This window comes from Sturnira hondurensis, unplaced genomic scaffold, assembly GCF_014824575.4.
Source record: "Sturnira hondurensis isolate 20B ecotype Veracruz unplaced genomic scaffold, ASM1482457v3 Scaffold0006505, whole genome shotgun sequence".
Lineage (NCBI taxonomy): Eukaryota > Metazoa > Chordata > Mammalia > Chiroptera > Phyllostomidae > Sturnira > Sturnira hondurensis.
This window is the reverse complement of record NW_028079136.1, coordinates 4769833-4790296: the sequence shown is the minus strand read 5'-3', so window position 1 is coordinate 4790296 and position 20464 is coordinate 4769833. Positions and strand designations below refer to the sequence as shown.

The following is a 20464-nucleotide window of genomic DNA, read 5'->3' as shown; positions in this document are numbered from 1 at the left end:
AAAACGCGCCATTGACCTCATCAGCACATCTCTGCTGTCTCTGCTGCCCCCTGGTTCTCTGCAGAGGCCAGTGTGTGGGCAGCTTCCCCATCCTACATTTACTTTTTTCCATTTTGTTTCTCTCTACCTCTCTTCAAGGCTTTGTTACGAAACCTCTTCTCCACTCTGCCTTCTCCTTTACCCCCTATCCCTCTCCTCTGCATTTCTATTAACCATAATGGAGGCAAGAGGGGCAGGGGGAGTCCTCTTGCTTTTCCAATTTTGCCTGAGTCCTTAATTTTGAGGTCTCTGGGATGGGGAGCAGGGCCCCATGAGTCCCCTAGAAGGAGGTGGGGCACTACGTAACCCTCAGGGGGGCAGATCCCCTGAGGGGTCCACATGCTGATGTTAGGAGTCCCATCGCCTTCCCAGTGCCCAGTCAGTGCATTGAGCATCCCGACTGTGCCTGAGGAATTCTGATGTGACAGCCAGTTGGTATCAGCCAAGTACTTGAACTATGTGTTCTGCCCTATGTAGTGGGGCTGGGAAGAGACTGGTATTTATATATATATAGCCACTAGGCCTGTTTCTTTATATTCATAATAAGGGATGCAAGATATTTATTTCATGTGAGTTTCTGAACTAAGCAACATCTTGGAAAACATAGTAAAGGAGTTAAAATTTAATTACAAGTAATACATCACTTGGAAAACATAGTAAAGGAGTTACAATTTAGTTACTGTAATACATCACTTGTTCCCACTAAGTAGCTCTAATGTCTAGGGTTAGTTCGATGTCAGTGTTTCAGCTGATGTGACTGCTGACTTCCGGGTCCCGTCAGCTGACTGGTTACGAGGTCAGTGGCGTGGCCTCTGGTTTCACCTTGCAACTTGCACAGTTGGCGGTGCAAGCACATCCATCCAAACTACCCTTCAGAGAGGACTGTGCCTTTTTCACCCGCTCACCAAGTGCACTTCGGCAGAAGTGGGACCAATACACCCTTCACCAGTTATGGAAGACGCAGTATGTGGAAACCTGAGTTGGCTGGGACTATATCTCCAACGATTCCAGGAATGTCTTAACATTTTTTTATAAACTTGTACCTCAGGCAGCTGCCCAGATGGCTCACCACTTAACATAGCTCTCCCTTTCTTTTTAATGCGTGGGAGATGCTTAGGTAGGAGACTTACCTTAACGTCTCAGTTATGGCCTGTGTGTAGGACGTTTATTCCTTTGTTCCATCAACACTGGGTGTTGTTGCAGCCTAAATTGCTAGTGGGTCTTTGGATTGCATGTCCCAGCAGGGTGCTCCTTGGCACCAGTGCTTGGGGGTGAAGGGATCATGTTTTGGGGAGATCAGCCCATTTGTTGCAGGGATGCTGGTCGGGCAGAGCCCATTTCCCTGGGGACATCAAGGAGGGTGTCGGGGCCCCAGGAAAAGCGTCCAGTCCTACAAGTATGGGAGAGCACCCTCAGCCTCCACAGGCCCAGGAGGAAGGAACTGGGAAAGCCCTTGGCGCTGGAGCCCAAGAACTTGAAGGTGCCGGCACTGGGGATGGCTTTTGTGTCCTGATTCTTCTGCGGTGGGGCCATCCCTTCATGGGCACAGGGAAGGCAGCTGGCCAGGGCCTTGTGCTGATAATTAGGTGAGGACTGGGGAGGCCGCTGAGAGTGGAAGGTGTTCCGTGTGGGGCAGTGCAGGTAGGTGCCCCTGTGGCTTCCAGCTGGGGAGCTTGAGTCATCAGGGGCCCTTGGCCTGCGTGCTTTGGGTATGTGACAGAGCCTGGACAGAGCCTTTTTGGTCCTGGGACCGGACCCCGGCCATCCTCATCTTCCCTAGAGTTTCAGGAGCTGTTGTCGGCAGTCACTGAGGAAGGCTGCAGAAGGCCAGGCAGGAGACTTCTAATTCGATCGCCATGGTTCTCATATGGTCCGTGAAGGAGCATTAATGAGACTCACTCACGTGTGCCTAGTTTTATGGTCCACAGCGGGAGGGATTGGTGTCCATTACCAGCTGAGTATCTACATACAAGCCACTTCAACTCTCTCAGCCTCACTTTCCTCACTTAAAATTGCACAATATACCTTTTGGTAGACATTGGAATTGCTTTGCTGAATTCAAATCATTTTAGTTATATTTTCCTGACTATAAATTTAACATGTGCTGATAGGGAAAACATTACAAAAGAAAATTTAAGTATAAACAGCAACATTAAAAGAAACAATTGTCTTTTCACTGTTGATGTTTGGATGCTTCCTTCTCATTATTCATATATCTAATATTTTAATGATAACGTTAGAATCATAACATATATTCAGTTATGGGACCCAAGCTTTTTCAATGTAATCTCTGCATATTCAGATGGTCCCCGACTTATAATTGTTCAACTTTGCAATGGTGGAGAAGTGATCCTCATCCACCCCATGAATTCTGGGTGTTGATCTTCTCTGGGGCAGTGGTGTGCGGTGGCATGCTCTGTCATGATGCGGGGCATCTGCAGGGAGCCACAGCTCACAGTCAGCCCCACCCTCACAGGGGTAGGCAGCCGGCATTCATTGTGTTAGCGGATTCGCCTAGTGGTAGGCTGGTGTACAAGCTCAGTGTTTGGTAGGTCAGGTGCATTAAATGTGTTTTTGACTTAGGACATTTTTATTTATTTATAAGTTTATCTGGATGGAACTTCATTCTGAGTCTAGAAGTATCTCTATATTTTTTTGCTTTGCTTTTACAAAATTTGAATCATATTTTGTATCAATCAGGGTTTTCTAGAGAGAGAGACTATATGGGTATACACATATACACATATATCCCATATATATATATATAGATACATTATATATATACATATACATGTATATACATGCATACACATTGAGCAGTACACACACACACATACACAAGAAGAAATATTTACAGGAGTTGGTCCCCATGGTTATGGATTCTGGCCAGTTTAAAATCCGTAGTGCAGATCTGCATGCTGGAAACTCAGGCAGTAGTTCATGCTGTAGTTTTGAGGCAGAATTCCTTCTTCGGGAAATCTCAGTTTTTGCTCATAAGGCCTTCCACTGATTAGATGAGGTTCACCTACATTTCTGAGGGTAACCTCCTTAAAGTCCACTGATTGTAGATGTTAACCACATCTGCAAAATACCTTCACAGCAGCACCTAGGGTTTGATTAAGCAACTGGGCACTATAACCTACCCACGTTGTTACAAAATGTCACGTATCATATACCAATTTTATATTTTGCCTTTTTCACAGGTCATGAATATTGTTTTGTTGCATCAAACATTTTATAAGAACATGGTATTTAATGACTACATTGTTTTTTCACCAAATGGGCTTGACCATGACTTACTTAGAAATGTTTCTGTTGTCAGATATTTAGGTTATATCTGGTTTTTATTGTAGATATAATATTGTGGTAAACATCTTTGGATGCATTTTCTTTTTATGTATTTCTTGTTAGTCCCTATAATATTTCATTAATGGAAAATTACTGGGCCAAAAGTTTGGAAGAGTTTTAAGGTTTTTGATATACATTGCTTAATTTTCTCTAGGACATCGCTTCTTAAGCTGTCATCCTTGCCATCTTTTGTGAGAAATGCAGATTCATGGGTCTTACCCTAGGCCTCCTGAGTCAGAATCGAATTTTAGTAGATCCTTCGTGTGACTTTTGTGCGCACTGTAGTTTGAGAGGCACTGCCCCCTGAAACATGTACTGATTTACAGTCTCACCCTGCTGTGATCTGAATGTGTGTGTCCTCCCAAAACACATCTGTTGAATTCCTAATGTCTAACTGACAGTGACGGTGTTTGTTGGTGGGACCTTGGGGAGGCGCTGCAGTTATGAACTGGAACCCTCAGGAATCAGATTCCCGAGAGATCCCTAGCCCCTTTCGCCGTATGAGACACAGCAAGAAGGGGCTAGCTATGAGTGGAAGAGGACCTGACCATGCTGGTGCCTTTACCTTGGACTTCAGTGTCTAGGATGATGAGCAATAAATTTCTGTTGCATATAAGCTATCAAGTCTATGGTACTTTGGTATCGGTACCCGAAGGGACTAAGACATACCAGAATATATAGCAATAATTGTTTTGGTTCACTCTCATCAAAACTGGGCATTATTATTTTCACTTTTGTTAATTTGCTAGCCAAAGTGATATTTTATTGTTTTGATTTTTGTTTTATAACACATTGATTGAATAGGCTGACATCCATAGGAGTTTAATCAGGGGAAAGCTTTAATCTCCCAAGCTCTGCCTTAAAACATGCTGTGTAACATCTTAGGTGGATCACACAACTTTCTAGTTGCTTCCAGCTAAAAGGGCAGTCTCATTTTCGTAATCATGACTCGCTTTATAGGTGTGAAGTCTAGTGCAGTCTGAAATCAAGATTGCAGTTCCCGTCCAGTTCAGGCCCTTCCCCTCCTCCTCTCTCACCCCTGTGGGCCTGCTGTTGGGCCTTCATTCTTTCTCACTTCCTTCTGCTGTGTCTCTTATCTACAGCTAGGGCACGGAGGGATATCAGGAGAAGGACAAAAGTCTCCCAATATTGGTGCCATTGTTATAATACTGTCCGGATGGTTGCTACCTTGCTGGCTCATTGCTTGTGCTCCATATTTGGCTCTTCAGAGGCCCTGCAGGGATTTTTGAAGAGTCCTCCAATGTGGTGAGCGTGGTTGGGATCCCAGTGCCTGGAACCCATGATGCAATGGCCTCCAGGTCACAAATTGCAATAATGGCACTTAGGACTGCTGTTGCTATTGCTCATAGACAAACACAATGACATCTGAGTTCCCCACAAATGACAGCTAAGTGGACTGAAATTCTATTGTTTAAAATGTGTGTATCCGATTATTAGAATATGGAGAGATCAATTTCTTTGGAGGTTGGGACCATCTTTTTTCTTTTGTAAGGCTTATTTCTGAAGCCTCCATTCTACCTTGGATGTCTTCAGGAAAAATAGCATGTAAGTAGTTTCTACCGCGGGCGTTCTACATAGAACTGGGGAAAAGACGTAGAAATGTAGATGGTTATTTTCTGGAGTTGAAGCATAAAGGAAATAAACCATTAAGGGATATTTTGAAGTGTTTTATTTAAAACATGCTTGGTGAATCAAAGATACTTTCCTGCCAGCTTTTTCCTAAAATCAGGAAATTGTAAATATTCACTTTGGGGGTTGGGAGAGGAGGGGACTGACTAGGCTTCAGTTACAGGTCACAGTTTCCAACTTTTCTCCTCTTGGTCCCTTCTAGTACCCTCCCAGCTGCCCCACAGGTCACACCACAGAGGGAAGAAGTTGGACATGTCCATGGCCTGGACATGTTGGGTTTCTCTGCATCACCCTCTTGAAGGCCATTAGCATGAGGGCAATGTCTAACCCACTCTGTGAACTTGGCCGTATCACTTCATTTTCTCATTTACATGATTAAGATTTATTCATCAATAATATTAATGAGTATGTATTGAGTGCCTACTATATGCTAAGCCCTATTTTAGGAGTTGGGGATGCAGAACGGAATGGAACAGAGCTCTGAGCAATGAGGGAGGGCCAACTGTGTAAAGATATTGGGGGAGAATGTTCCAGAAAAGGGGGTCAGTAAGTGCAGCCACAGATGTTCAAGGGACTGAAAGGAGGCCCTTGGGGTTGAAGCTTGGAGGTCAAGGGGAAGCTAGTGGGAAATGGGGCTGGGACTTGGGCTGAGGCTAGATTCCACAGGACCTCACTGGCCGTCAGTAGTCCATGAGTTAGTCCTAAGGACAGATGGGAAATATGAAGGGATGTTAGCCTGTCAGTGACACAGTCTGGTTCATCAACAGTGCCTGCCTCATTGACCATTAACTACAATCAAATAATATGTATAAGGTACCTAGTGGCATGCCTGGTACTTAATAGGTACATGATAAGTAATTACTGTTTCCTTACTTGGGGGAAAGAATGGTTATCTGCTATTGTTCGACCTTAAAAGACGAGGTTTGTAATAAGCTGAACAATGGCGCATCTGAGTCCTAATCCTCAGAAGCTAGACACACGTCCCCGTACATGGCTGGGAGGAATGAAGGGTGCAGATGGAGTTAAGGTCGCTAATCAGCTGACCTTAAAATAGCGAGAGTATTCACGGGGTCCAGTGCAATCGCAAGGGTCCCGAAAAGTGGAAGAGGGAGGCCGAAGAGGGTCAGAGGAGCGCAGGACCATGGACGAAAGAGAGGTGCATCCTTCCTTTGGAGATGATGTAAGGAGCTAGGAACCAAGCAGTGCAGGCGGCCACTAGGAGCTGGACAAGACGAGGACATGGATTCTCCCCTGGAGCCTCCAGAAGGGAACGCAGCCCTGCCAACACCTTGGTTTTACCCCGGTGAGACCCATTTCGACTTCCGACCACCAGAATTGTGAGACAATAAATTTGTATTGTGTTAAGCCAGTGAGTATGTGGTAATTTGTTACAGCCTTTGTGGGAAACGAATGTAAGAATTTTGCACCAAATATTCTAAACTCCCGTTTAGTACACTCCAGTATGACCCATGACCCATGACCCATGGATTTTAAAATCTGTTTAGTTCATTATCTGTGGGTGGTGCCTGCTAACTAGCCCTTGCCAAGCTTCGGAATGTGGGATCTGTGCATTAGCGGAGCTGACTGTCTCGGAGAAGACTCGCCGGTGTTTTCTGTAACTTCTAGGCCAGGGGTGTCAAACTCATGTTCACCAGGGGTCACATCAGCCTCGAGGTTGCCTTCAAAGGGCCAAAGTAATAACTACTTCTTAACAGTCAAGGAGTTGAAATTACATTCGGCCCTTTGAAGGCAACCAGGAGGCTGATGTGGCCCCGGGTGAACATGAGTTTGACACCCCTGCTGTAGGGGTACCAAGTTTCTTAAGTGCCTCTAGGTGGCACATTGTAGCCTCTCAAGCACGCTGGTGGAGTGAGTCAGGCTTGTCACTGATCTGAGAGGGCAGAAGAAGCCATAGAAGTATTGTGAAGAGACTGGGCTCTCAGCCCCAGTGCCCTCTGGCTGGGAGATACAGGGACTGCAGTGCAGGGTGGGGGATAAGGCTCAGCAGTGGGTATCGCCTTGTACTGGCCTTGGACCCAACCTAAAACGCTGCCATCTGCCTTTCCCCAGTCTTCAGGGCCCAGCTTACAGGAAGCACTGCCGGGAGGCTGGGCCCCTCCCCCAGCAGGGCCTCCCAACCAGACTACTGCAGTGCTTGGGCTGAGCTTTTTCCCCTTTGCTAAGCATCCATGCTGTCTGTGGAGGTGGCAGGCAGGGGGCACCTGGATGCAGGCCCGGGCCAGGCACACAGCTGGGGCTCAGCAATGCCTGTGGTTCGGTCGGTTGGGGCTGGATAGGAAGGGTTCCTGTGCAAGGGCTTGTGCTTTGTCCTTTTAGGGAAGCTGATTCTCTCTGGTTGCTCCTCCTCCTCCTTTTGGAGATGTTGCTGGAAACTCTCCCTGCAGAGGCCCAGAGCCTGCACCAGTCCATCCTCAGGCGGCAGCTGCCAGACGTTTGCCCCAATGCCCAGTTCTGACCTAGCTCCCCGTCCAACCCACTCTGTGTACAGCTGTGGTTTCCAATGCTCAAAAGAAAAAGAAAAACCTCATCAGTACTTAACCGTCTTTTTCAATAAAATATCAGTATAGAAAACCGAAAGTCAGAAGGCAATCAAGTAGAATTTAGTCATTAAGCGCTCAGAACCTGGTATCAGACGGATGTGGGATCAAATCCAGACTCTGTCACGTACAGAACCTCAGGCGAGTTGCCTGCCTGCTCTGTGCCTCACTTCCCTCTGCTGTGAAACGAGGGGTGCCGACAGAACCGGGGTCCTGGGGCTCTGCGGAGATGCAAGGCGATGAGGTCTACGGGGCTCTGGGAATGGCCAGCTCAGCGCAGGTAATACATGTCCGTGCTGCTACGAAGGTGGACATTGATGTTTCCACGTTCTCACTTATAATATTAATTGTCGTAAAGCCCCTCAGGGACAATGGTTTGATTGTTTGAATGAACACAGAATTTTTTTAATAAATTTTATTTTTCGAGCAGTTATAGATTTCCAGAAAAATTGGGAGGATGGTATAGAGCCTTCCTATCTTAAACGCATATGGCACATTTGTTAGAATTAATGAACTGGCATCAATATGTAATTAATAAGTAAGGCTTGTACTTTTTCAGGTTTTCTTGGGTTTTACTGAGTAATAATGCCCTTTTTCTATTTCAGAGTTCTATTCAGTGCAGCGTATTACATTCAGTTGTCACAGCTCCTGAGGCCCCTCTCGGCTGTGATGAGTTCTCAGACAGTCCTTGTTTTTCATGACCTTGCCGGTTTTCAGGAGCACTGGTGTTTTGTAGAATGCCCCTGGACGGGAATGTGTCTGATGTTTTTCTGCTGGTTACACTGGAGCTGAAGGCAGAAATTAGCAGTCAGTGGCCATGGCTGGCTGCACGGCTTTCTCCCAGCCTCAGCACTCACGAAGTGAGACGCCAGTGTCTGCAGGAAGCCTCAAGCACAGTTTGGACAATCACGATGGCGAAGGTGAAGTCCACGCTCCTTTGTGTAGCCTGCCAGGCCCCTCTCAGTCTGTCCTGCCCGCTTCACCCGCCTCCTTGCCTGGCTGTGTGCACTCAGCTTCCCCACAGACTCTGAATAGGTCTGGGCTGTGGGGCCTGTCAGCCCTTCTACCTGGAATGCTGCCTTCCTTCCTCTGCCTGGCTAACTCTGTCTCTGGGAAGACCCTATGATCCTCCTCCCTGAAGCCTCTTCCTAAGGAGACTGCCACTGTCCCCCAGGTTCCTGCAAAACTTGGCAAATCTCTTTGTATTGTCCTTTTCGGGTCATGTCCCTGCCTCTTTGTCTAGGCTGGAAACTTCCTGAGAACAGGGACTGACCCATAATCTTCTCTGTATTCCTCATGCCTGACATGGGGCCTGACACACAGTAGGTGCTAAGAAAAGCTTAGTGATTGACTCTGATGTTGGAGAGATGTGCTGTCCCAGCCTGAACACAGAGCACACTGCCTTTGTTCTAAGAACATGAGGTGCCTCCGTGGATGATGGGTGGCAGTGAGGAATCCTTGGTTGGGTCTTTTAAAGCCTCCTTCTCCCTGCCCCAAAGGGGTGCGAGAGCATAGCGTGAACATGCAAAGGGCCACCAGGGGGCTCCAGGAAGCAGCTCACCAGCACAGCCCCACAGGAGGGCTCAGGGGTGGCCTTTGCAGCAAGCCTTGGGCTCCGCAGAATCCACAAAGAAAGTGTGTCAAAAGAAAGGTCTGTTTTTTACTAATGTGCCAGCCTATGCAGCAAGGACAGGATGTACCGGCCTGTTCTGAAAATACGTGGAGGCCCGACAGTCTCTTTCCTGCTCGCCCCCCCCACCCCCCGCCCCCCTGAGGTCTCTGCCTGCAGAAATCAGGACAAAAGATACTGATAACCACGCAATAATATTTGCAGGACCAAATGATCTTGTTATAGGCACCAGCAGACCTTCACTCCATTCACATTCCCCCATTTCTGCCTCCACTTTAGCGTTAATCGTTCTCTTTGGATCAGAAACTCTTAATGGATATTTCTAAAACCAAAATTATCACCCAGAAGTTGGATCCAAAAATCTCAGGGCCTTTTTTGAAAAATAATTCTATGAGGAGGAAAAAAATAGTTGAGTTAATTTGAGATAATGAAGCTCAAGGTAGAAATTGCTCTCTGGGGTCAATAGTATCTATTATTTTGTTCTTGTGGCTGACATTCACAGTAATAATAACAACGGCAGATCTGATGTGTTGGGCACCCACTCCACGCCAAGTATTGGGGCGGAGACATCCGCCTGGGCTACATATTTGCCTTTGGGCATCCGAGGGGGATGAGAGCAGCCTAACCCTGCCCATTCAACCCCAGAGACATGAGCTCTTTTTCACAGATGAGGAAACGGAGGCTCAGGCATGTGAGGTGATTTGTCAAGGCTGAGAATCAAACCCTATCTGGCTTCAAGATCTGAACTCTTGTCAGTCACCCAATCACACCCCGAAAGGATCTAAGGGAGTTGCCAGTCATGAAACGTGACTGCGCCCCAGGGAAAAGGAAGAGGTAATCACACAAGGCAGAATCTTATAGGCATTACCGGTAAACCCGTCATTAATAATAATGATGATGAAAAGAAGGATAATGTCTTATTCTTCTGGGGTCATGAGCTTCTTAGCATTGTGGTAGACAGGAATATACAGAGGGCATAGCCACTAGAATTTAATACTACTTGTATTCAAAAGACTCTTATAGTTTGCTTTACAAGCAAAGTTTAGATAGAAACTCAAAACTTGTAGGTTTTTAGGGGCATATTCCTTCTAAGGGCTGACCCAGCTGCACGTGGCCCTCCTGTGCCCTCCTCTGTTTTGGATCCCTCAAGTGCGACGGTGGTCTGGCGAGGTGCCCATCAGGCAGCCTCCAGGAAGCTGCCACTGGCGACTCCCTGTCCCCAAGTCTCTCTCCTCTCCATTTCTAAAGATGAGAATGCGAAACGGTAGAGCCCAGCACCAGACTTGGAGAACGCTCAAGCCGCAGCTTCCTTCAGTAGGAGACAGTGTGTGACTGGGGAGCAAAGTGACGGTGGCAGAAAACCCTGACTGCAGGAGGACAGGCAGACACCTTGGACCCTTGCCCCACACAATAGCCGAAGCCCCTTTTAGAGGCCGCCATGGATCTCAGGACCCGGCGTGCGGCTGCGCCTTTGGCTGGGCCCTGGGGGATCTGTAGGCACACTGCAGCCACCCCTGGCACATCCTCGGCGAGTTCGCTCCACCGCGCCCCGGGCCTCACCCGGGGCCGTCATGGAGCTTTTACTTATTTTTCTTTGTCAAACTTTTGTCAGCAACTTCATCGCAAAAGCAGTGGTTTATTTTCCCTTTGGCAGTGTTTGTGACTCTAGTAAAATAAGAGAGACTTACACTCCAGTTTTAAAATTAAAGCAAAAAAAGCTAGAGATGCCAACGAGGAGTCAGTTCCATTTTACAGCAGCACACGTCCCCAGGCAAAGCCCAACAGGCCTGGCTGGCTGTGCCCCGGGCCGACTGGGAGCCTCTGGGTGGCTAGCTGTTCACTTCGAGGGGCCTGAAATGCTTTCTCTTTTGCTTCAAGTTAGTGTTGAATAATGCTTCAGATTCTTTCCCATTTTAGCTCCTCTGGAAAAATTCAAGGCTCGAAAACCGCAATTAAAATGTAGACATTAAAGAATTGTAAGACTAAATGAGCGAATGTATGGGAGAATGTTGGAAGATGTTTTTATTGTGCAATGTTCTTTCTCTGTGCATAGTGCTCTGATTTGGCAGAGGGAGGAACAATCTTGACTTATTTATGGCTGGTGAGAATTTTTTCTTTTTTGGTCTGCTAGTTTGTGTTTAGAAAGTGAAAATATATTCAAATGCGTCCTTAGAAAAATTTGATCTTGTTTTCATAAGAAGTGAAAGGAATTGTGAAAAGCAATTTAAAAAATGGAATTAGATTCTTGATGCTTCCTGGCCCGTGAAGCCCTCTGGGGGTGGGAGAGCAGTTCTGTGGGGTGGGGCAGCCCTTGATGGATGTTAACTCTGGTTCGTGGGCCTGGTGGAAGCTGGTGAAGCTTCGCCACGTGAAGGCTTCTCGGAGGAGAGGACATCTTCCTGCTGTGTCAGAGGGACAAAGACCACATATGAAAGGGCCCTGGTTCTTTTCAGAATGCAAGGCCGGACACAGAAACCCTCCTGGGCACTGGCAGGCGTGGTTAACCCTTTGCTTTCTCCCTCGTCCCCCCACCCTCGATGAATTCGCGTGCCAAGGGCAGTAGGGCCGCACTGAGAACTTCCGGACTTGGAAAGAGAGTTTACTTCTGTCAAGTGAGCTGCTAGCTGTGCTTACACAGATGGGCATTTGGGGACTGGAAATACCTCCGAAACACATCATAGAGCCCATGGGAGCAAGGATGAAATGAGGATTCCAGCATGGCAGAGTGGGAAGAGATTCGAGTTTTGTGTGCAATACGTTAAGCTTTCTCTTAGGCCTTTTATTATTTTATTATTTTTTATTTTTTAAAGATTTTATTTATTATTTCCAGAGAGAGGGGAAGGGAGGGAGAAAGAGAGGGAAAGAAACAGCAATGTGTGCTTGCCTCTCATGTGCCCCCAACTGGGGATCTGGCCCACAACCCAGGCATGTGTCCTGATTGGGAATCAAACCTGGGACCCTTTGGTTCGCAGGCTAGTAGTGCTCAATCCACTGAGCCACACTAGCCAGGACTCTCCTAGGCCTTTTTTTCTATAAATCGTAGGAGAAAGTCATATTTTGACTTTTAAAATATACCAAACACTTTGATTACTGAGTGGCAGTGCCTTCCCACTCCCATCCCCAGGTGTGCTTTGGTACTCCGGCAGCACACCCCTGATGTCATCAATACTTAAATCCATTTGGAAAGATGAGAGTTTTGGTCAATGAGAAACAACAGCCAATGTTTACTCTCAAGGGGACTCGGCCTCTACATCATCTACTCCCAGCACATTGTCTGGACTGCAGCATAGATTATCGCAGACCTTGACTTGAGGCATGGATGTAAAATAATTTCATCTTGAAATATGGTGGAAGTAAAATTCAGTATTAACATGAGGAGTCAATAATTCAAACTTTTATTTGTTCTGATATCAAAGAGGTATCCTTCTGCTCCCATCAGCCACAGGGGAAAAAAGGGGGAAAGTATTAACATTTTGCTGGTAATAGTACTTTTTTTTGGCCCCATTTAATTTTTTTCTTAAAGAAAAAGCTTTGTAATTGCTTTGTTCAGTCTCTAAAATCCATAAGATGCCTGCATAGCTCCCTAGATCTTTGTGAAAAGACACAGGGCCTTTCCTGCTTAGCTGCTGGTGCATGTCTAGGAGTGTCTTAATAGGGGCAGAAAGTTTGAAAACTTCGGAAAACTGTTTATGATCTTCATTTTTTTTTTTTTGCCCTTTCTGCATCTTAACGCTGTGCTGAACTGGCGAAGAGGTGTGAAGGGGAGTGACTGAGGGGGGACTTTCCCTCCTAGGGAAACTGGTGGATTAGCCTGTGTGACTAGCTTTGGAAAACTTTTCGTCTGTAGAATAATTTTGACCATTATGAACATAAATGGCTTTGTCACCAGTTAGCAGGCAGATGGAGCATGTGTTTCACATTATTAATTCGAGGCAGCATTAGGGCTGGTTGAAGCAACTTTTAACAAAGCAGGGTCTCCACGACCCCATCTTGCTTCCAGTTCCCCGGCGAAAGGCAGTGTGAAAATGGTCCAGGGTTGTAGAACAGCCCCTTCTGATGGGAATGCTGGGCGACGCGAACCTCGCCAAAAACTAATGGATCATTTACAGGAAATAAGAAGTTAAAGGGGAGGATGAGTCAGTAGACTTCAAAGCTAACCGATTTCCAGAGAACTTAAATAATGAATACCAAAAACTGCAGATTTCACAGACAACTTCTACAACTCTGTGCAGCTGGGGCCTTTCCCCAGCTCAGGCACCATCTGCTTCCAGGAAGGGTCTCTGTGGCTTCAGGAAGCAGGGGGAGATAAGGAAGAAGGGAGGGAGGGAGGAAGGGAGGGAGGGGAAAATGAGAAGGAAATGGAAAAGAAAGAAGGGAAGCAATTTTGAAAAGAAAGGAGAGGAAGGATGGATGGAAGGGAGGGAGGAAGGAAGGAAGCAGGGGAAGGAAAGAAGGCATAAGGGTGGAAAGATGGCAGAGGAGCAGAACAGAGAGGGATCAGAAAGTGGGTAGTTCAGTCGAATTTTGAACAAATAATATTTAGCGTGGCAAGTGTCCTGGTACATCTGTCATGTGGGACTCTGTTTAGCAGATTCCTAAAATCAAAATAAAATTGTGTATCTTTTAAATGCCACTGAGTCATTTATGAGCTCACAGACAAGGGGCTGAAGGAGCTTTATTTTGGAACTACTTATAATGAAAGAACTGTGTTTGAGAAAACCAAGGGCTGGTTCATATTATAGGCACAGAGCGAAGGTCTGTTGCTTGAAGGAAACGTGTATATCATCGAAATAGCCTCGTTAGGGAGATTCATGCATATCACAAAAAACATTTTGATCCAGCAATTCCACTTTTAGGAGTTTACTGTTAAGAAATAATTGGACAAGGGTGTAGACCCTGTGTAGATAACAGCATTGTTCATACTTGTACAAACCTTGAAATAAACTCTGTGTCTAATAAGAGACTGGTTAAATAAGTGACAGTGTGTCATGTAATATATACTGTGCAGTACAATGTGTACTATAACATTATCCAAGGACAATGCAGTTTTATATGGTTGACCTGCAATGATATTTAGAGTATATTAACTGAAACTTTTAAAAACGATGTATACATATTTATATGTGTATACATATAAAAACACATATCTATATTTGCATTGAATCAAGTCTAGAAATGTATACCTTACCTGTTAGCAGTGATTAACGCTGGGAGGTAGGGATTAGAATGATGTTAATTTTTCTGTCTTCATTTACTGATTTATTTTTCTGCCATGAGTATGTATGACTTGCCTAATACACAGAACACATGGTGGGAGGGAGGGTTTTTCACTCTGAGAGAGGATTTGTTTAAGCTTTTTCTCCACAGAGAAGAGCCCCAGGGAAGGTTGTGTTTACAGAGCCCCTCCCAGCATCGGGAGGGGAAAAAAACTCCCAAAAGTCAAAACCCTGGTTTTGGATTCTTTTTGCTTCTAGGACCAAGCCTTCCTTCTTGCTTAGAGCCGAACCGGAATCTTCTGGGAGGGCAGGAACCAGCAGACACCTTCTACATGGGCAGCTCTGGGGTGGGGGTTGGGGGCAACAAGGCATTTTGGCCTGGTGGTGCCCTTTCCTCCGGATTCAAGACCCCACCACTGCCAGAATCTGATGGGAAGTAAAGCTAGGTCACCCAGGGCAGCTTGGGTGTTTTAAAAGACATAGTGGGGTGGGGAGGAGAAATCATTTGTTTCAAAGAAAACAAGCCCCGAAGTGCGAGTCATTGGAAGGTTCCTGCTGGCACATGTATCCCTGTGGACCCTGAAGAAAATCAGGAACTGAATTCCTGCCCCAGGCTCAGAAATTCTCCAAGGAAATTGGCACGAACCCAGGGAGCGTCCAAGGTGGGAGTGCGGCCGCCTACCTGGGCTTTTGTGCTTCATGATAGATGCTCCCCAGTCTCCCCCTGGGTGGCAGGGGCAGTGCCCCCTCAGTCTGGGTGTGGCATGGTGCCCTAGCAGGCCTCCTCTCTGGATCTTGCTCTCCCATCTGCTTGGGGGCCGGGCGACCCCAGGGACCAGCTTCCCACTTTGGTCTTGTGTTCTCTTTGTTGGATCCATCTGGTCTCATTCCTGGGGCAGGGTGGGTGTGGGAGGAGGTCACAAAGACAGTTGAGATTCTTCAGCTGGTGGGTTTCGGGCCTGAAGCAGAGCCGAGCTTCTCAGCCATCCCGACCCAAGCCTCCCCCACCCCTGGTTCATGACTGGGACACAGCCCCAGTTCCAGCCTGATCTGGAGCCAGCCCGACGTTGCCCGCTTCTGGGTAAGGCAGCTGTACCTCCCGGAGCCACATTGAGCCTTCGGCCTGCGCCCCACTGGCTTTGTGACTGCGACAGTTCACTTAACCCCTCCGAGCCTGTGTCCTGGTCTGTAAAATTTCAGCTTCGAGTTTTCCTGGGTATGTCCCGTGTAAACCAGAGGTATACATTTTACTAAACTTCTGTTTTTCTCCTGTTATGAGGTCTTTTAGTACGGGAGAGGACTCAGCCAAAAACCTAGAAGGACAAACGGAGTAATGGTTTTTAAAAAAATAATTTTTATAAGGAAAACACATTAAGAATTATGAATATGACTTTATAAAAATTTTTGTCTATTTTGATTCTATAATAGACAATTACATTTCAATTTACATTTTAATATATATTTGTTCCCCAAACAGAAATCTAATACATACTGTTTACATATTAGCAAATCATGCTTTTTCTCACATAATTAATTGGAATCAAGTAGCATTTCAAATGGGAAAAATAAGGACGTGTATTTCCTAACTATGTAAGATATGCAATAAAATTAACTTAAAGTAACAATTATGATGCAATGTTTAATAAATAAAATAAAATTTGAGCCTTATTAAGGGTTGATGGGGGTGTTGAATAAATGCCAGATCAGAGGAGAGTGCTTCGGAGAGCGCCGCGCACACGGAATAATAAGTCTCGTTATTGCAGTTATCACTGCTATTGTACCTGACGTGGAAGAACAGTACCCGGTGCCAGGCACCCTCCTGGACAGTTCAGGTGTGATAGTTCATTACAGGGAGCTCACAGTACTCATTACAGTGGCCGGAGATAGGCACTGACTAATCCCATCTTCAGACAAGGAAGTGGAACCGGGGGGAGGTTGAACACCTGGCCCAGGTTAGTAAGTGAATTAATGTGACAACGTGTTGTTTTGTTTTTTTAATTGTGGTAAAATACACATAACTTAAAGTTNATTGTACCTGATGTGGAAGAACAGTACTCCGTGCCAGGCACCCTCCTGGACAGTTCAGGTGTGATAGTTCATTACAGGGAGCTCACAGGACTCATTACAGTGGCCGGAGATAGGCACTGACTAATCCCATCTTCAGACAAGGAAGTGGAACCGGGGGGAGGTTGAACACCTGGCCCAGGTTAGTAAGTGAATTAATGTGACAACGTGTTGTTTTGTTTTTTTAATTGTGGTAAAATACACATAACTTAAAGTTTACCATCTTAACTGAGTTTAAGCGCACAGTTCAGTAACGTTACGTACAGTCATATGGTTGTGCAACTGGTCTCCAGAAATTCTTGCCTCTTACAAAACGGAAACCCTACACCCTCTCCCCTGCCCCCAGACCATGGAAAGCACCGTTCTGCTTTCTGTCCCAATGAATCGACTGCTCTCGGTACCTCCTATAAGTGCAACTTTTGTCTTTTCGTGACCAGCTTATTTCACTTAGCATAATCTCCTCAAGGTTTATCCATGCTGTAACATCTGGCAGAACTTAGTTCCTTTTTAAGGCTGAATATGCCATATTTTACTTATCTATCCATCTGTCAATGGACACTTGGATTGCTTCCACCTTTTCTATTTGTGAATAATGCTGTTATGATCATAGGTGTATTTATTCAAGTTCATACTTTTAATTCTTTGGGGGATCTACCCAGAACTGGAAGTGCTAGGTCACAGGATAATTCTATTTTTAATTTGTTGAGGAGCCATGACAGTTTCCCAGAGCTACTAGACCGCATTGCGTTCCTGCCAGCTGCGTACAAGGGCTCCCGTTTCTCGGCATCTTTCCCAATACTTGTTTTCTGGGGATTTTTGATAGCAGACATCCCAGTGAGTGTGAGGTGGTATCTCAGGGTGGTTTTGATTTGCATTTCCCTTCATGATTAGTGACTTAAGCATCTTTTAATAGCCTTATTGGCCATTTGTATATCTTCTTTGGAGAAATGTTTGAATGCTTTGCCCACATTTTAGTCAGGTTGTATGTGTTTTTGTTGTTAACTATAGGAGTTCTTTGTATATTCTGGGCGTTAACCCCTTATACGATATACAATTTGTAAATATTTTCTCCCATTTCACAGGTTACCTTTCACTCTGTTGATTGTGTCCTTTGGTGCACACTCAACAGATTAAAATTTTAAATTGGGACACAGTCCAATTTATCTACTTTTGCTTTTATTGCCTGTGCTTTTGGTGTTGTATCCAACAAAGGGGTTCTTTTGGAGTGATCTGGAGTTGAGGTGAGATGAGGAAAGATCAAGTTCTACCCATTTCATGTGGAAAGTAAGACACCGAGACAGAAGCAACCTCTCTGCTTGGTGTTGAGGGTGTGGAGAGACTTAATAAAAAGGAAGAGAAAATATAACTAAGGGGAGGCAATTCGGGGTTGGATCACAGCCTAAAATTGAGAGAAAAGCCGAGGAATACTGTATTACCAGATACTATTTGAGGCGGGGGTGGGGGTGGGGGTGGGGGGCCCTAAAGGGCTGACAGCCAGAAAGTCCAAATAAAAGTAAACAATTAGGAGAAGCCGGGGAATTGACGGGCCTCTGATTTTCTAAGGCATGGGAGGAGGGCTACGGTGGAAGTGGTGTGCATTAGGGAAGGAATTACGGGTTGAAATTGAGAAGTTGAAAAATTCTCCCAGCTAGGGAAAAGGGAGGTTTTACAGACAAGTAAAATGGATTTTGCAATGGTACTGGAGAAAACGCAGGGTGGGGAGGAAGCTGAGGCTGCTAATTAAGAGAGAGAAGCGGGGAGGCGCTTTTTCAGAGACCCAAGGAAATGACTGCAGAGCTAAATTCTTAGTCCCTTTCAGCCTTCCCTGTAAGGGGTTCCAGTGGCAATGAATGAGCACAGCCAGAGTAGGCGAGGGAATGGGAGGAATGGGAGAGCTGGAGGGCGTGCAAAGAAATATCTGAAGCCCATGCATGTCCTGTGCTATTTGTTCTAAAAAATGGACAGAACCACACCTTGGCAGGAAAACTCCCTGGCCACAATTATTGCTACAAACCCCTGAAGGGCAGGGAAAGTCTACATGTCTGAGGCAAGCAGACTTGAGAGCACAGCAGCGCCAGGAGGAAGTGCAGCTAGAAAGAGCTCCGTGCTGGGTAGGAGTCAGAGCCCTTTGCCACCCCTGCTTCAGGGGTTCCTCACATCTTCATCTAGAAGACAAAGGCCTTGGCTAGTTGGCCTTAATTTCACAGGCAGAGAGTCTTGTTCAAATGATCCGAGTAATGGGGGTTTATTTTCTGAAAAAGCAGACGTCAGACCAACACAGCTGAGCACGCTCCACTTGACAATTGGATCTTAAGGAGGAAGGAACATGAAGGGCGTTGAGAACCTCAGGCAGCAGGAGAGGCCGTAGAAGTAGAAGTTTCCAAATTTTCCGTTTGGTGTGCTGCCATTAAAGTGACTTGGTTTTGTTTTCTTGCCATGGGATGGCATTTTCCCCCTCCACTCCAGATCCTTCTCTCCATCCTTGCTTCTGCTCACCCATCCTATCTACCTGAAGGAAGGATTGCTCTGGGGGCTCGGACCCAGAGCCCAAGGCCTGTTCTTAGTGGATGATGAGGATGATAATGAGAGTTAACACCTATTAGGCCCTACTATGTGCCAGGCACGGTTCTAAGCATTTCACAGGTCTGAAATCAGTCAATCTTCTTACCAACATTGTGGGGTGAGGACCATTATTATTCCTAGTTTATCGATGGGAAAAACAGTAAAGCAATTCAGCCCTGGTCACCCAGCCAGTAAGTGGCAGAACCGGCATTCAGGTCAAGACAGAAAGTTCCAGACCCCGTGCCCTTCACACACCCTACCCCACTGCCTCCCAGAAAGGGTGGAAGGAGTTAGCAGTGAGAGATCTTAAATTCCTGTTTCTTTCGATGGTCCTCCAAGCAGCTGTCGGCCATCTGTTCATTTCAACCTGTTGAGGACTTTTTAAAAATGTTTTTTAATCTGTACCAGCTCTGAGAGGTGGCGGCATCCTGAGTTTACTGTGTGTTGTATCTTGATGGACACCGATGCTTGCCATTTTGGATTGCTTAACGTGGAATGGGCATGGAGGTGGACCACCAAGGATCTGACCTAGCCACAAAAGGTGGCACAGATGAGGACACCAGCATGGTGACAGAGGGTTTTACAGACATCTCAGCCCTAAAGAGAAGTTTACATCATATCCTATTCAGAAATCCAGGCAAAGACATGGGACTAGAATTCAGGTTGAGGCGCTGGTGGCAGCCAGTAAGCCCTGAGAAGGAAGGAGCTTCCCTAGAGTGAGTGTCCAACATGGTGACTAACAGCTGCATTTATCACATTCTCTCTGTGTGCGTCTACACACCAGATGAATCCCCCAACAGATATTTTTCCTTTAATCTGCCTTTTTGAACTTACTTTCGCAGTACTTGCAGGACAGTTTTCCTGAAATGGACATCGCATAGTCTTAGGATGTCCACCAGGACATATCTCAATGGCCTGCCAGTGGTATCAGGCTGCTCGAGCCATGCCTGACAGACGGGCTGGTGGTGATCGCAAGGACAGTGACACATCAGTCTCTCATGGGCAACGCTTGAGCTGCAGTGCTGTTCGTTCCTGGTGTATTCTGGTGGGAAACAATGGCTTAAATTCTTCAACTGGAATCATGCAAATGCAGTTGGTACACTCCATTCCTTAATCCACAAAATAAAAGGAAAAGCCAAAAGGATGCATTTGAAAAATATTGGGGCCGATCAGATCTTGTTCTGATTATGTTCTTTTGAAGTCAAACTATCTACCCTCTAGAAATACTGGAACAGGTCAGGCCTGAAGCGTTCTTGATTGAGTAGTTCAAGATCTAGTGATAGGATTCAGAGTCTTACCAGGTGGTTGTTCGAGCCAGCTGCGAGGCTTTCACCCGACTTCTTCCTGCATCTGGAGGGGTTTCCAGCCAGGCGAGGGCTTTGATTCCCAATCATCTT

General features: G+C 46.1%; 1 protein-coding gene and 1 long non-coding RNA gene across 2 annotated transcripts in view; one reads left to right on the top strand and one right to left on the bottom strand.

The window, feature by feature from the left end:
* PARVA (parvin alpha) overlaps window positions 1-20464 on the top strand; it is a 154192-nt gene that overhangs the window by 24479 nt on the left and 109249 nt on the right. The gene's annotated exons all lie outside the window — the stretch shown is intronic.
* On the bottom strand, window positions 4113-15468 carry LOC118989744 (uncharacterized). The gene is made up of 2 exons (XR_005067077.1): window positions 15124-15468; window positions 4113-4988 (listed from the first exon to the last, which is right to left on the bottom strand). It is a non-coding gene; the product is annotated as an uncharacterized LOC118989744 (long non-coding RNA).